The sequence below is a fragment of the Amphiprion ocellaris genome, chromosome 9, assembly GCF_022539595.1.
Source record: "Amphiprion ocellaris isolate individual 3 ecotype Okinawa chromosome 9, ASM2253959v1, whole genome shotgun sequence".
Classification (NCBI taxonomy): domain Eukaryota; kingdom Metazoa; phylum Chordata; class Actinopteri; family Pomacentridae; genus Amphiprion; species Amphiprion ocellaris.
Window position 1 is genome coordinate 19,377,980 of NC_072774.1, and position 13,824 is coordinate 19,391,803.

Genomic DNA, 13,824 nt, shown 5'->3' on the forward strand with positions numbered 1-13,824 from the left:
CTTGGAAACAGTAGTTTAACAAAATAATTTAAGCTCAATGAATGCTAGGTTGCTCTTTCTAGAAAAAAAATGTAGGTAGACAATAATATAAGATCATTTTGTCAAATAATATGGAGGCAGTGAGTGTTGAAAGACAGAAAAAGGTAAATTGTACTACTACAACAACAAAACTAAACATTCTAACAAACAAGTCAGTTATTACTGAGTCACACTGAGAGTTGTTTTCATTAGATGTAAGTGAACACAACTTTCAGAATGCAAAAATGAAAATACATTGCCTGTCTAAATCTGACCTGATCTTAAAGTGGCCTGTAAAGTAACTGGTAACTACAGATTTCCTACAAATATACAGTTTATATAGTTAATTTTCTTTGAAAATACAATAAACCTATCAATGATGAAAATACTTACAGCTAGAGCAAGTAACTCATCATTATTACAGTGAAGTGTCTGAGAAAATAGGCTTAATTATTTGCCACTCCATTGATTGCTGGTTTGTCAGCGATATGGTGGTTTTGGCTGGACCCTCTATTTACTCATAGCTGTGATGATTTAAAAGTTATCCAATAGTTCTAAGTGGATTAGTCAATGTAATCTAATCCTGTTAGAAGAGAGAAGATGAATAAAAGAAAAACAAATAGACAAAATAAACAGAACTTTTCAGAAGCACCACTATATAATATATGGAAAAACATGTCTGAGTATGACTATAATATTCCAGATGAAGAAATAGAAATTAAGAGGACGAGAAAGAAGATTCTTTTTACACCACTAAGCTGTAATTGTGAAGCAGTGCACTGTCGTACAGTAGCTGCCAGACACTCAGGTCACTTTAATTGCCATCCACAGGTAAAAACAGCTTTTCTTTTCACACTTGACTGGATTCAAAGATCTAATGGCCTTTCCAACATTTTTATACCTCGGCTTTTTAAGTTTGACTGAGCAGTTAAAGTTGCCTTTGTGTGCGCCTTCTAATTGGGATGTTCGAGACGATGGCAAATTGGTAGATCAGTGGTTTGAAAAGACGTACTGAGAGGCAAAAACAAAGACAGAAAGAGAAGGCAAGTGACAAACGGAGCCTCGGTGAAACGATTCGCTGCTGCCAAGCAGGTTGCTGCCCTCACAATGTGACACATCTGCCACCTCAGACTGGGTGCACAGAGGAGCTGCCAACTACCACCGATCCTGCTTTTTCTCTCTCACACCTACTCCTACAAAGACAGGCAAGCTCTTCTCACATGCCACTACTTTTTGAAATAAGCTGTAGCAGTGCCAGTGCTGCTGGAAAGAAAGAAAGGAAAAGGGAGAGAAAAAAAAAGAATCGTTAAGCCTCCTGTGTGAACATTACTGTGGCAGGAGTGACAGCATACCATCCCAGGAGACAGCTTGGCTCTGCTATTGTCACCACTATGGACACCACAGGTCCCTGCAGCCTTCTGAAATTAATACAAGCTGACCAGGAGCCTGCTCTCTCAGCCTCGGTGGGGACAGCAGGCTTATTCGGGGTGACAGAACCTGTGACTTGTCCCAACAAAGCTCGGGTGTCCTGAATGGGCCGGGTCATTAACAACTGCCACTCTGCATGACGCCCTCTCTTGATTAGAGCTGACTTTGGCTTGTGCAACTGAAATCGCCACACCAAGGTGACTTTCACGATGCCCAGGCACGTCCAGATAAGTCACTCAGTGTCTTTGCACAGAATATAAGCAAATTTATCCTTGACTGAACACTTAACATTCATCACCCTGACAGGTTAAAACCTAGCCAACCCTGAGTGCACCTTCACCGACACACATCCCCACTCTCCCTCTGTGCAGGATTTGCTCTGTTGTCACAGGGAGGCAAATAATTCGCAATGTAGCGCCACGTTAAGCTGATTGTTTTCCACGCACCAATAAATAGCATTTAAACATCTGAGACCCAATCGAGGGGCCAATCACTGATCCAAACAACCGTACTGGCAGTCAGATGTGACAAATCCAGCCAAAGCGCAAACAAGAGAGCGCTCTCAAGCACATGCACTCTTATGAAGACCCTTTTAGCAGCTCGCCGTTGTTCTGCTGGCTCATCGATTAAGGACCTCCTGATGCGATCAACAGCTGTCTCTCAGCTGAGTGGCGAGCTGATGGCCGCCTGGTGTTGTTCTGCCGCAGTGTTGTCCATCAAGGTCAGCCTCCCCCATCATAGTGTCCACATTTCTGCACAGAGCTGAGTAACAGTAATGTTCGTCACAGGCGGTGGGCTGCCTGTAAACGGGAGCATACTTCTGAGTGCTGTTGGCCGCTTCAGTGTCAGAAACCTCTCTGTGCCAGTCCCAATGACTTCTGTTTGTGCATTTCCAGGGCCAGAAAATTTGTGGTTCTTACCTGTGTTTATACCTAATCTGCACAGTCACACTGAAAAGCAGAGTGGAGAAGCCAGCCATCGTAGAAATAGGGAGGAGAATAAGAATTTCAAAGCAGGAGTGGCAGGAGACAGTCTCTCTAGGAAGGCATTTATGTTGTCCCTGGTTGAGAAAAAAATACTTAGAAAGCCAAAGAGGGAAGTTCAAACCCATAGTAGTTTCTCATCCCAGCATAGCTGGCCAATCATGGTGTGAAGTGAGTGTGAATGGCTGGTGTCCCCTTACGCTTTTCCTTCAAAAAGGAATTGAACAAAGTTAGAGGAGACATAGTTGTATATTTTATCCGCCCAGGCAGACATATGTTCTATTCCAGAGAGGACACTGACGGAGGCTTTCTGAACAATTTGGCAGCCCTACATTTTTTAAGTCAAACCATTCATCCCTCTTCTGCTTCTGTCCCTCCTCCTCTTCATCTTTCTTGAAACTTTGGGTCAGAGGTGTAAAAGTCTGTGTTGAGTAGATTTACTCAAGAAAGAAATTTTCCTCCACCTACTTTTTTTTGGTCAGAATTACAAAGTAGTGCGTACAAATGATTCTTCTGCATAAATTTCAATCATCGTAGAACTCTCGGCACATGTAAATGCACTGGCCTCATTTCCACTTGTGTATGTAGACTCCCCTTTTAATGAGCTGTTTCTATATCAGTACGTCTGCTATACCACTCATTAGGCCTGTCAGTTAAAAATGAAGAATTGCACTTTTACCGATTGTGCCACATTATCGAGGTTCTTCAGCAACATCAGTGCAGCTGTCGTTACACAAGGATGGGCCTATTCACGCTGCTTGTATCATTAATTGATCACGTACCTGAAAAACAAAACTGATGGCGATCCATCATCATTCTTTAACATCAGGAGTATAATGCTTCTTTGATTTTAGGGAGCCAGTGTCAAAAGAGGCTTAATGAAGTGTTTCAACATTAACAAAGAGAGATAAAACTCTCATTTATACATATGACTGGTTGTCTTCCTCTGCCAGGGAAATATTTATTTTACATTTCTCTTTACATTCCCTCCTTTATCTTCCTCGCACTCTTTTTTTTTTTTTTTTGCTCCTGCAGTTCCTCCTTGTCTTGGCACTTGGCAAGCAGTAACATTTAATTAGCATCAAAAGACTGAGGCCCATGAAATATCTATGAGCTGTGACATTTGTGGCAAGACAGGGATCCCTCAGATGACCCTGGGGCCTCACACATAGAGGGGTCTGGAGAATATCAGACACCATTACTCACCATCTTGTAAGAATAATCCGCCTAGCATCTCCAGCACAGTTCCTGTGATAGGTCAAAACTCCAAGCACTCCTCTTAGGATGAAGAGTGTCAGAGTGATTCATAGTTATTTATGTTGTCGTTCGTGCCTGTGGCTGTCTTTTATCAGCTGGTGCAGTGCGATTTCTTTTTTGACTTAGTGATCCGAATACAGCTTAATTTTTCTTGGTACGGCTAAATGAGAATCCCAGTGCAATGCAGGTTACGTTTCTACAAAGTCAACAACACCCCGAGGAACACCTGGACCAATACTGGCGTTTTCTTGGAGAAACAGCTAAGGCCCAGCGACCACGGTTTTACTGGGGATAATCTCAGGTGGAAAAGCTACAAGCGTGATGCCCTCCAGCATGGCTGCGCTCTGGCTGCGCACAAGTCCATTCAGTATCATTGTTACCAGGACTTTCTCTGCTGCCTGCTATTTTCTGATATGGTCGTATGTAAATCATTCAGGCACTATATGTTCAAGCGTACCAGTTTTATAATTGAGTTTTGATATAGAAAGTATGCAGCGATGGAACATGCTGTGAATTTCTGTGTTGATCCTACAATGTGGAATATGCAGCAGATTGGCAGATTTGGTCTTTTAAATCTGAAATTTAAGCTGCTGTATTATTTTGCTGATATGAGTGACCTTTCTGTTTGTGGACTCAGAATAGCCCTACTGTATTTATTTGTTTTTCCTCACTCCCAGTGCCTGAACACTGCACCTGGGTCTTTTGGCAAGAGGCAGGCAAATCTGTTCAGCTTTCCTAACATTATTTTGCCTTCAAATTGATGAAGCATGTCCAACCCCAAGCTACAATCCTGTTTACTGTCGAGCTGTGTGTCTGAACTTGCGTCAGGAATTGTGTTGATGTATGCCAGTGCAAAGACAGAGGAGTGGCAGCAGGATGGATTCCACCCCCCAGTGAGAAAATGAGTGGAATCACAGCATTTTTCCACCCAGCTGACACCCAAGACAGATGGAGCTAGCGAACACTGCAGCGCAGCCCCAGCCAAAACCATGGCAACAGTGAGGCTACAGAAAGCCTGCCAGGCCAATCACAGAGAAGAATGCAGTGCCATCTAAGCAGGTCCCCTAAGTAGACTCAGAGAGCTTGGTGGCCTAATGGATGGAGGTTGGTGGCAAAAGAAAGAAAAGTGGATCCATCATAACGCTCATGGAAAATTGAAACTAGCTCACCACTGTATGTGTTGAATCCTAAAGGGATAATGTGATCGAGACTACGACAACTAGCAAGTGAGATCACAGGCAAAATGGAATGTCATCAGCGAAGTCTCTCTAGTGCTGTTTAAAAGAAGCTGACTGAAGCCTTGAGGCACGTCTATGGTTGATGTGTTTTTAGTGGCTTTACATGGTGTGTTGCGCAAAGGGGATGCCGCTCTAGAATCTGAATTCAATTCATTTTGCTTCTGTTATTGTTTTTCTGTACTCCTGCCCACAGGGGAATGTGTTGTTTCACTTTGCTCCTCAGGGCAGAAGATGAGCTGCACAACAGCAGCTCATCTAGTGATGGAGATTGAGTGTCTTGCTCAAGGACTCTTGAATAGGCTTGACCTAAGGCCTTGTAGCTGAATGAAAGTCACGGGATCCCCACACACATTAAAGCAGCTTGTTTTTGGAAAGTAGATTTTACAGTAACGGGTACATTGTACTGTAATTTCCGAAAAGATTTACACTATCAGTAGATTTGCAAACAAGATTGTACAAAATAAACCTGCATGCAGTGAGCAGAAATTTTACCTTCTCTGCTGTGGTGAAAAAGATGCCCTCTGCAATATCACACATTGTGGGAGGACAAGTTAAATGTAATGGAACTGAAAAACTGCAGCATGTTTGCTAGAGTGGATGTCAAATCTCTCTTGAATATATTTTAAAATGGAATTTGTGTTAATGGAAATAAAAAACAAAAAAAACTTAGAAAACTAGATTCAAGGTGTACGTGTCTGACAATGACCTCTGCGTGACCCCATTCTCAGATCAAGGCTGTCTGCCACATTCTCTGGCTCTCCTGCCTCATCTACAGGATTGCAGGCAGTGCTTAATTTACATGTGCCAAAAAGCAGTCAAACTACCATCTCTGCACTTCCAGATGAGCTCGGCAGCACTCTCACACGTCAGATGAAAGCTCTCAGATTTGGCAGAGCGTGAAACAGATAAAACATGCATTGACAAAGGTGCAATATAATTGCATATATTACCATCTCAAAGAGTTTTCACACACTCAGTGCCTTTAACCTCTTCACCAGATTCCCATTTTTTAATTAAGAAGAATCCAGTTCAACCTTGTGAGCATATACCAAAGTTTTTCTTGGTTTTAAAATATATACTTCTACATCTGATGAAATGTCTGTCATTATAAGAAGTGAGCTGTTGGCTTCACTCTCACCACTTTTTAAGAACTTATGAAATCGAGTTTCTGGAGTGTCTTACACATTTCAATTTTCGAGGAAAAGCAGTTAAATTTTGAGGGTTTGAATGGCAGTTATCTATGCTACACAGCCTGTGCACTGCGCTAAGCTGAATTACTTTTTCTTTTCAGCCTCTGTGGAGGCTTGGTGATTATGTAGGCTTTCATTTTTTTAAGGAGGATAAATTACATAGAACTTTTGTCACTCAGATCAGCACATTTACTCCAAAGACACACACACAGTCATGTTCAGTGACTACATGTGCTACTCGGGCACATGTAGTCACTGAACATGAACATTATGGAACATCCCTGGCTTCCTATTTGTTTTCAGCCACTGACAACACAATAACTTTCTCCAGAAGCGCCAATGAAGGATTCATGCGATAATCGTTAATCTCTGAAAGCATGTTTTATGGTTTCTTAATTTGCAGTGGAGAGAAACATATAAACACATTCTCAGGCAAACATCTGTCTCTGCCAGGCTTCCACACACACACACACACACACACACAAACACACTCGCAGTTGCTCCCCCACATGCATGGCATCACAGCGGCCATATCCTTCACTGAGTCGAGTCTTTGATGAGCCAGCCGATGCTTTGAAGCCTGGCTCTGCCATCAGGAGCTTTTAAAGAAGCCCCACTTCTCTCTCTCTCCCACTTTCACTCCACAATCAACTAGCTCATATCGCCAACTGAACCGCAGATCCATGCTAGACCACACAGATAACCCAAATCTGATCTTCCTCATCTTGCCTCGCCTCCTCTCATCCCAGTCAAGGATTCAGACACAAACCTCCCCCAGTCTCTGCCTCCCCAATCTGTCTTACTGAGGCTGTGACTACTTTATCTTTTACGCTCTATCCTCACTCCTATGGAGGACTAAAAGTGCCAAAATTAAATAAATAAATACATCATTAAATAATTAATTAAATATGTCATTAATTAATTAAAATTGGAATTAAATATTTCATTAATTAATTAAAATTGGAATTAAATATTTCATTAATTAATTAAAATTGGAATGAAATACTTAAATGTGTTATTAAATAAATATATCATTAAATAATTAAATATGTCATTAATTAATTAAAATTGGCATTAAATATGTCATTAATTAATTAAAATTGGCATTAAATATGTCATTAATTAATTAAAATTGGAATTAAATACATAAATGTGTTATTAAATATGTCATTAATTTATTAAAATAACAATTATTTTAAGTAAAAAACATATTTCATTATTTCACTATTTAATTAATTATTTCATGGTCCTTGCGTTGCAGTGGATCATGAATTTATTTTATCTGTCAACCTCGCCCGTCAAAGTCGGTGGGCGGATCCTAACACCTGATTGGTTACCCTGCACATCAAGTCAAGGCAAATCGATTCCAGATAATGGATTGACGCAGAGCTTGTGAACACATTCCGATACACTGGGTGGCGCTATTCACCTCTACGTTGGTTTGGATACTCAATAAAACAAAACTTTATTAGCAACCGCTAAAGACTCGGTCCTCTTTCCCAAATGTTGATACATGCGGTGCAAGACAAATTTTCCTTTAGCATTTCCTTTAGCATCTACTCGGCGCGCCACGGCTCGTCTCGGTTTAGTTGTTTTTCCATTACATTGAGTACCACCTCATCGTGGGTTGAGTCGTCATAGCACGGTGGCCCGAAAGTCCCTTACCGTCATTTTTGTGCGACACAAACGCAATGCAACAATGTACATGGAGGCGATAGTACACCTGCTGCTCGGTCTGTGGCTTTCTGTCAGATTCAGAGTAACAGAAGAGTCGGAGAAAGCTGAGAGCGGCGAGTCGAAACACTCAGGAGACACACAGGAGAGTTTGGGAGGCGATACAGCAGTATCAAGCTGAAGACAAGAGGATATGAACGAGACGACATATAAGGGTAAGCTAATGCTAGTTCGCTAGCTATCGTGTATCAGTCCTGTGAACGACCCTGTAATGGCTGCAGTTTGTCGCTATTAGGTATTAAAATATGTATGCTGTGTATGTGTTTCAGATGCTCTCTGATGAGACTTCATGGGATTTACCTGAAGCAGCAGCACATGAGCCTGCAGTGGCACAAGGTGTAGAGGAGGAGGGCAGAGATGTACAGGATGCACTGATGCACTACGTGTCATGCAAAGTTATTCTTCTTGTTATACTTCTGTTTTTCTGTCCCCGGACCGCTATTGTTTTCTTTAATGCAATTCTGACAATAAACTTTTGTAGATGTGTCTATGCTATTGTTTGTTTGTGAAGGTTAGCAAGATTAAATAAAAAATTAAACGCCAAAACATTAAAACAGCTGTTTTAAGAAAATTCCAGTTTGATAAATCAGTATTGCTTTGGTGTAATTCAGTCACCAGAATTATGAACCATAAAGGAGTTTGTGTTAAAACATGTTAAATCCCATTAAACACAAATACATTATTAGGGAATATAGAATTGTTTGGTTCAGACTGTTGACTCTTTTCCTACCAGTGTCTTAACAGACAAAATGAAAAGTTATGATGCAATCACATAAGTCACAAAATAGTTTATTAGTCAGCAGCAAAATCAAAACTATTTACAATGTGCAAAGTACAAACTGTGGTGGGCCTCTCCTACAGTGGAGGGCTAAAAGTAAAACTATATACAACTACAGGTGCTGGTCATATAATTAGAATATCATGAAAAAAGTTGTTCATTATTTCAGTAATTCCATTCAAAAAGTGAAACTTGTATATTATACTCATTCATTACACAGAGACTGATATATTTCAAATGTTTATTTCTCTTAACTTTGATGATTATACCTGAATACTAACAAAAATCTCAAATTTGGTATCTCTGAAAATTAGAATATTGTAGAAAGGTTCAATATTGAAGACACCTCTAATCAGCTAATTAACTCAAAACACCTGCAAAGGCCTTTAAATGGTCTCTCAGCCTAGTTCTGTAGGCTACACAATCATGGGGAAGACTACTGACCTGACAGTTGTCCAAAAGACAAGCTTTTTCGTGATATTCTAATTATATGACCAGCACTTGTAAATCTCAAGTCTATGGGAGGTGGACTCGCTCACACTCGCCGGCTGCCCACTGCCTACCCAGCTACCCCAGCTGCCCCAGCACACCCAGGAATGACTGGTTGAAGGCAGTATTCTGGGCCAGCTTCATTCTCTCTTGCCTCGCTGAGGAGCAACCAGATGTTCTCATCATGCTGGGCATGACTCCACTCCTCCTCAGCCTGCATCTCCACAAGTACGCTAGGAAGGTCCAATTTTCTGTGGCCCCCTTTCCTCTTGCCTAGACCAAAGACAGAAAAGTGATCAGAGTCAGCTTTAATGGCCAAGTAAGTACACAATATACACAGAATTTGGTTTCGGCTGTTGGTGTCATCCTAGGAATATGGAAGAGAATAATAAAAAATAAACAATAGAAAGAGGAACAGGGAGGAAAAAGAAATAGTAGTAAAATAGAACACAATATAAACAGAAATGTACAGCTAGACTGGAATGTATGAACACATTAGCAAAATGGTAATTGCTATAAACACAGTAGTGGCGATTTTTGTGTACAGGGCACTGTAGTCCAAATGTCCAGGGTGAGTGGGGTCTCTGATGATGTTTTCTGCAGTCCGTACTATGGGCTGTAGTCTGTTTCTGTCCTGCTGTGTGGTTGATCCAGAGGTGCACAGGACAGATTGTATGACTGCAGTGTAGAACTGGATCAACAGCTCATGTGGCAGGCCATGTCTCCTCAGCTGTCGTAGGAAATACATCGTCTGCTGAGCCTTTTTCAGGAGGTCCTGAGAGATTGTAGTCCCCAGGAGCTGGAAGGACTCCACAGCTATGATGTGATGTGTTTAGCCACCCGTCCATCCATTTTCAATCATGATCATGTCTTTGATACTTTAATAAACTTCTGGCACTCTTCGCTTTAACCAAAGCACAAGCAGTAACTGCTCCACCACAAACAAAAACGACGTGGTGTGAACTTCATTTCATCCTGTGCACATTTTGGAGTTGCTAAGAAGAGCTGTGTTTTCTCATTTTTATGTATATTTTCATTCAGTTTCACAGCTACCTAGTGACTATAAGAAGAATGGTTGCAATACTACACCGCACCAGAACGTAAATTAATTAGAGTGACTTACTTGTTAAATCAATGGAAAATAAATGCAGCTGCATGTGTTCTGTTTATGTGTCACTGTAGCTACATGTAGCTTTCATCAGGCGTTCCTGAGCTGGCTGCTGCACAGTTTGCATTTACACCTGCCTCAATTCTTGGTCATTGGTCTCGTTGTTCTGATCATGCTTGCAGGCATTTACACCTGTAGTAATAATAATACGAAAATCAACCATGCTCTCTGTTTACCGTGTCTTACCGGTGATAAGACGTTGCTGTGACGTGCTGGTGTCGGTGTCCGAGCTGGTGCTGGAGAGGAGCTGCTGCTGGTGGTGGAGAGGAGACAGGGCAGCCGGGGGCTCCGCGACGGAGGTGGAGTAGGCTTCGCATGTGGAAAGGGATTCTTGAACAGAAATAAACACTCACTCTAAGTACAAGAAAAACACGGCATGCTGACTGAAGTATTAGCTTCTGAGAGCTAAACGTTAGAAACAGCAGCACGAAATACAAGCAGAGCACGGAGTTAGCGCCGATGGCTAACTAGCTATCTTATTGTCTGCTACAGGAGACAACGACGTTACTTTCTAAAAATACTTGTTTGCTTAAAAGAAGGTTGCCACCAATGGAATAAATGATGTATAAGTTTCTTGAAGTCACAAAACACTCACCGTCCTCGAACGTCTCCAACAATGCAGCGGCTGAGTCTCCCTCCTGTTGCTCGCCGGTGCGGTGCCAGTAAATAGCTTCCATTAAACCTCTTCCAACACCTCCTGGTTGACCCACGCCGGCCGTTGTGGTCCTGGGTGGACCGATAGTCACTTTTGAGCTTTTTCAGCTTCTCCCTACACTGCTTCTGTCCTCTTTATATACAGTCTACTGTATATGTGAGCGGCCATCCGCTCAGAGACCTCCTGATAAACTTTCTCCGTCCAGCTCTCTCTGTATTCTTTGGTCCGCCACCAAAGACAAAGTCTCGACCTCTTCATTCACCCACGGTACAAGTCTGGCTGTCACATTAAAATTATGAAGAACAGAGTTTCGTGAAGAGCAATGCACACCGTCGCTGTTTACAGTCATTTTTTAATGCAGGATTTTGTTTTCGTGCTGAAGTTGCTCTGTGTCGTCACTCCCTGTCCAATCAGTGGCCTGCACTATGTAAACGCCACATTATCGGCTCATCTCAGCTCGCTGGGAACCTCAGCCGAGAAGGTGCTGAAAATTAGTCCGTATGGAAACGCTCGCAAACAAAGATGAGACGAGCCGTACCGTGCCGAGTAGATGCTTGTGGAATCGCGGCTAAACAAAGACGAGCGGAGCCGTGCCGCGCCGAGTAGGTCCTAAAGGAAAAGCGCTCGACACTCCGAGCATCGCTGCAATTTGACAGGCTGGTAATCCACAAAGAACGTGATGTTCCAGAACTTCCCTCGGTATGCCAAACGCCCTGGTCCCTGTGTGTGCTCCTGTTGCACCCTGGTACCAGAAAACCGGCGGAGTACTTCCTCTAAATTTGCAGTCACTCTACGGTCAACATCTTGGTCGGAAAGTGCGGAAATAACTTCAACAACGTCAATAAATTCCTCTGCTTTACACGCTACATGCTCGCGGTAAGCAGGTCCTGCTTCCACATACTCTGCAAGGTCTAAAATATCTCTCACCAACTCTCTAGAAAGTTCACAGCGACTCTCCCTCTACACAGCCTCCATGTTTAGAAAGACTTCTACTTCCGGTTTCAAGGCAGACAAAAGCAGTGGATTAGACTAGATTCACGTTAGTCCCGCCCACGGACTTTGACGGGCGAGGTTGACAGATAAAATTAATTCATGATCCACTGCAACACAAGGACCATGAAATAATTAATTAAATCGTGAAATAATGAAATATGTTTTTTACTTAAAATAATTGTTATTTTAATAAATTAATGACATATTTAATAACACATTTATGTATTTAATTCCAATTTTAATTAATTAATGACATATTTAATTCCAATTTTAACTAATTAATGACATATTTAATTATTTAATGATATATTTATTTAATAACACATTTAAGTATTTAATTCCAATTTTAATTAATTAATGACATATTTAATTCCAATTTTAATTAATTAATGAAATATTTAATTCCAATTTTAATTAATTAATGACATATTTAATTAATTATTTAATGATGTATTTATTTATTTAATTTTGGCACTTTTAGTCCTCCATACACTCCCTCATCGCGTTGTGTTCCTCCAATCTCATTACCACCCTCATGAAATCCACTGGAGCTTTTTTCACAGATCATCTTCCTCTCTCTTTGAGAATAAGCAACAGGTTTTTGCAGTATGCTTTTTGTGCAGCAATGAGGGCTATCTTTGTGGAAGAAGTGTGAACTTTTTTTTAGTGTTGATTCAAAGATATTTCTTTTCTGCATGCTTTTGTTTGGATGCTGGCAACCATTTGCGCTGAAGAATGGCAGTAACTGATGAAATGTTTCTGAAATTTCTCAACAACCACAGGGTGGACTGGCATAAAATTTCGTACAGACGTTCATGGTGACGATGCAATGAATTGTAATGACTGTGGTGCCAGAATTTTCCTCTTGCAACAGGAGCAGGTCATTTTTTTGTACCCAACCCCCATTTTTTTCTTTATGCTAAAAGTTCTTCATACATTAAAATTTATTGTACTGGTTGGGTTTTCCTGTTTTACTTTTATGTCCTGAAGAGGGTGAACAGTTTTTAATGAATGGCTACCCCTCCAGCACCTCCCCAAGCACAAACTTCTGCTTAATGTAGTACTGGTGCAACACTTTAGTACTGAGGAGAATAAAGACAACTCCAACCTCTGCGTAAATCTATCAGGGCTTAAGTATTTTATACTCTGTTACCGATTGCAAGTTGGTGATAGGAAATAAAAAGCAGTGTGTGTGAAAACTTTAATCCATCACCCACACAGTCTTGCAATGTCTCAACCATTTGCATGTAACTGAAAGACAGTCTCAGACAGTTTTTCTCTCTTACACTTTAACAAGATCGCTCAGATTTCTTGCAGTTTCTCTGGGAGTATTGTCTGTCGATGCCCACACAGAAAGCTACCTGTTAGCTCTTCTGTCTGGCTGAGTGGGCCAGGAGGTGCCTGTTGTCCTCCCACACTAGGCCTGCGAGACTCTGTCATGGCCCTAATGAGAAGTGGACCTGACATCCTCTCTGCTTCCCATCAGCCCCCTCTTCTTCCTGTTACCCTTCCACAGTAATGATGGCAGAAAGTTTGTGGCACCAGGCAAATTGTAGGTTGAATTATTGATGGGTCACTGGGTCTGCGTGGTCCGCTGCTACAGGGAGGGCTGATCGTGTACGACATCCGTCAGTGCATAAACAGGTATAAGAGTGTTGCTATGTGACAGGAAAAGCTCTTTTGTTTTCCCCGTGTGGCACATTGGGGGTAGCTGATGAGGTCCAGTGCGCAGACATTATTATCTCTCAAAGTGCGAAGACTGTGACTCAGTGATTTGCTGTGACGGGTTGCTCAGAGATAGCTCCACAAATCTAACATGTTGAGTCGCCATATATTTTTTTTCCTAGCACTGGAACATGGGTGGGATTAACTCTTCCCTCTGGATTTCCATCT

The 13,824-nt window shown here is 41.6% G+C and overlaps 1 protein-coding gene and 1 long non-coding RNA gene across 2 annotated transcripts in view; both read left to right on the forward strand.

The window, feature by feature from the left end:
• LOC111567735 (mannosyl-oligosaccharide 1,2-alpha-mannosidase IA) overlaps positions 1 to 13,824 on the forward strand; it is a 195,497-nt gene that overhangs the window by 151,486 nt on the left and 30,187 nt on the right. The gene's annotated exons all lie outside the window — the stretch shown is intronic.
• LOC129349660 (uncharacterized) lies at positions 3,807 to 8,334 on the forward strand. The gene is made up of 2 exons (XR_008602743.1): positions 3,807 to 8,003; positions 8,118 to 8,334. It is a non-coding gene; the product is annotated as an uncharacterized LOC129349660 (long non-coding RNA).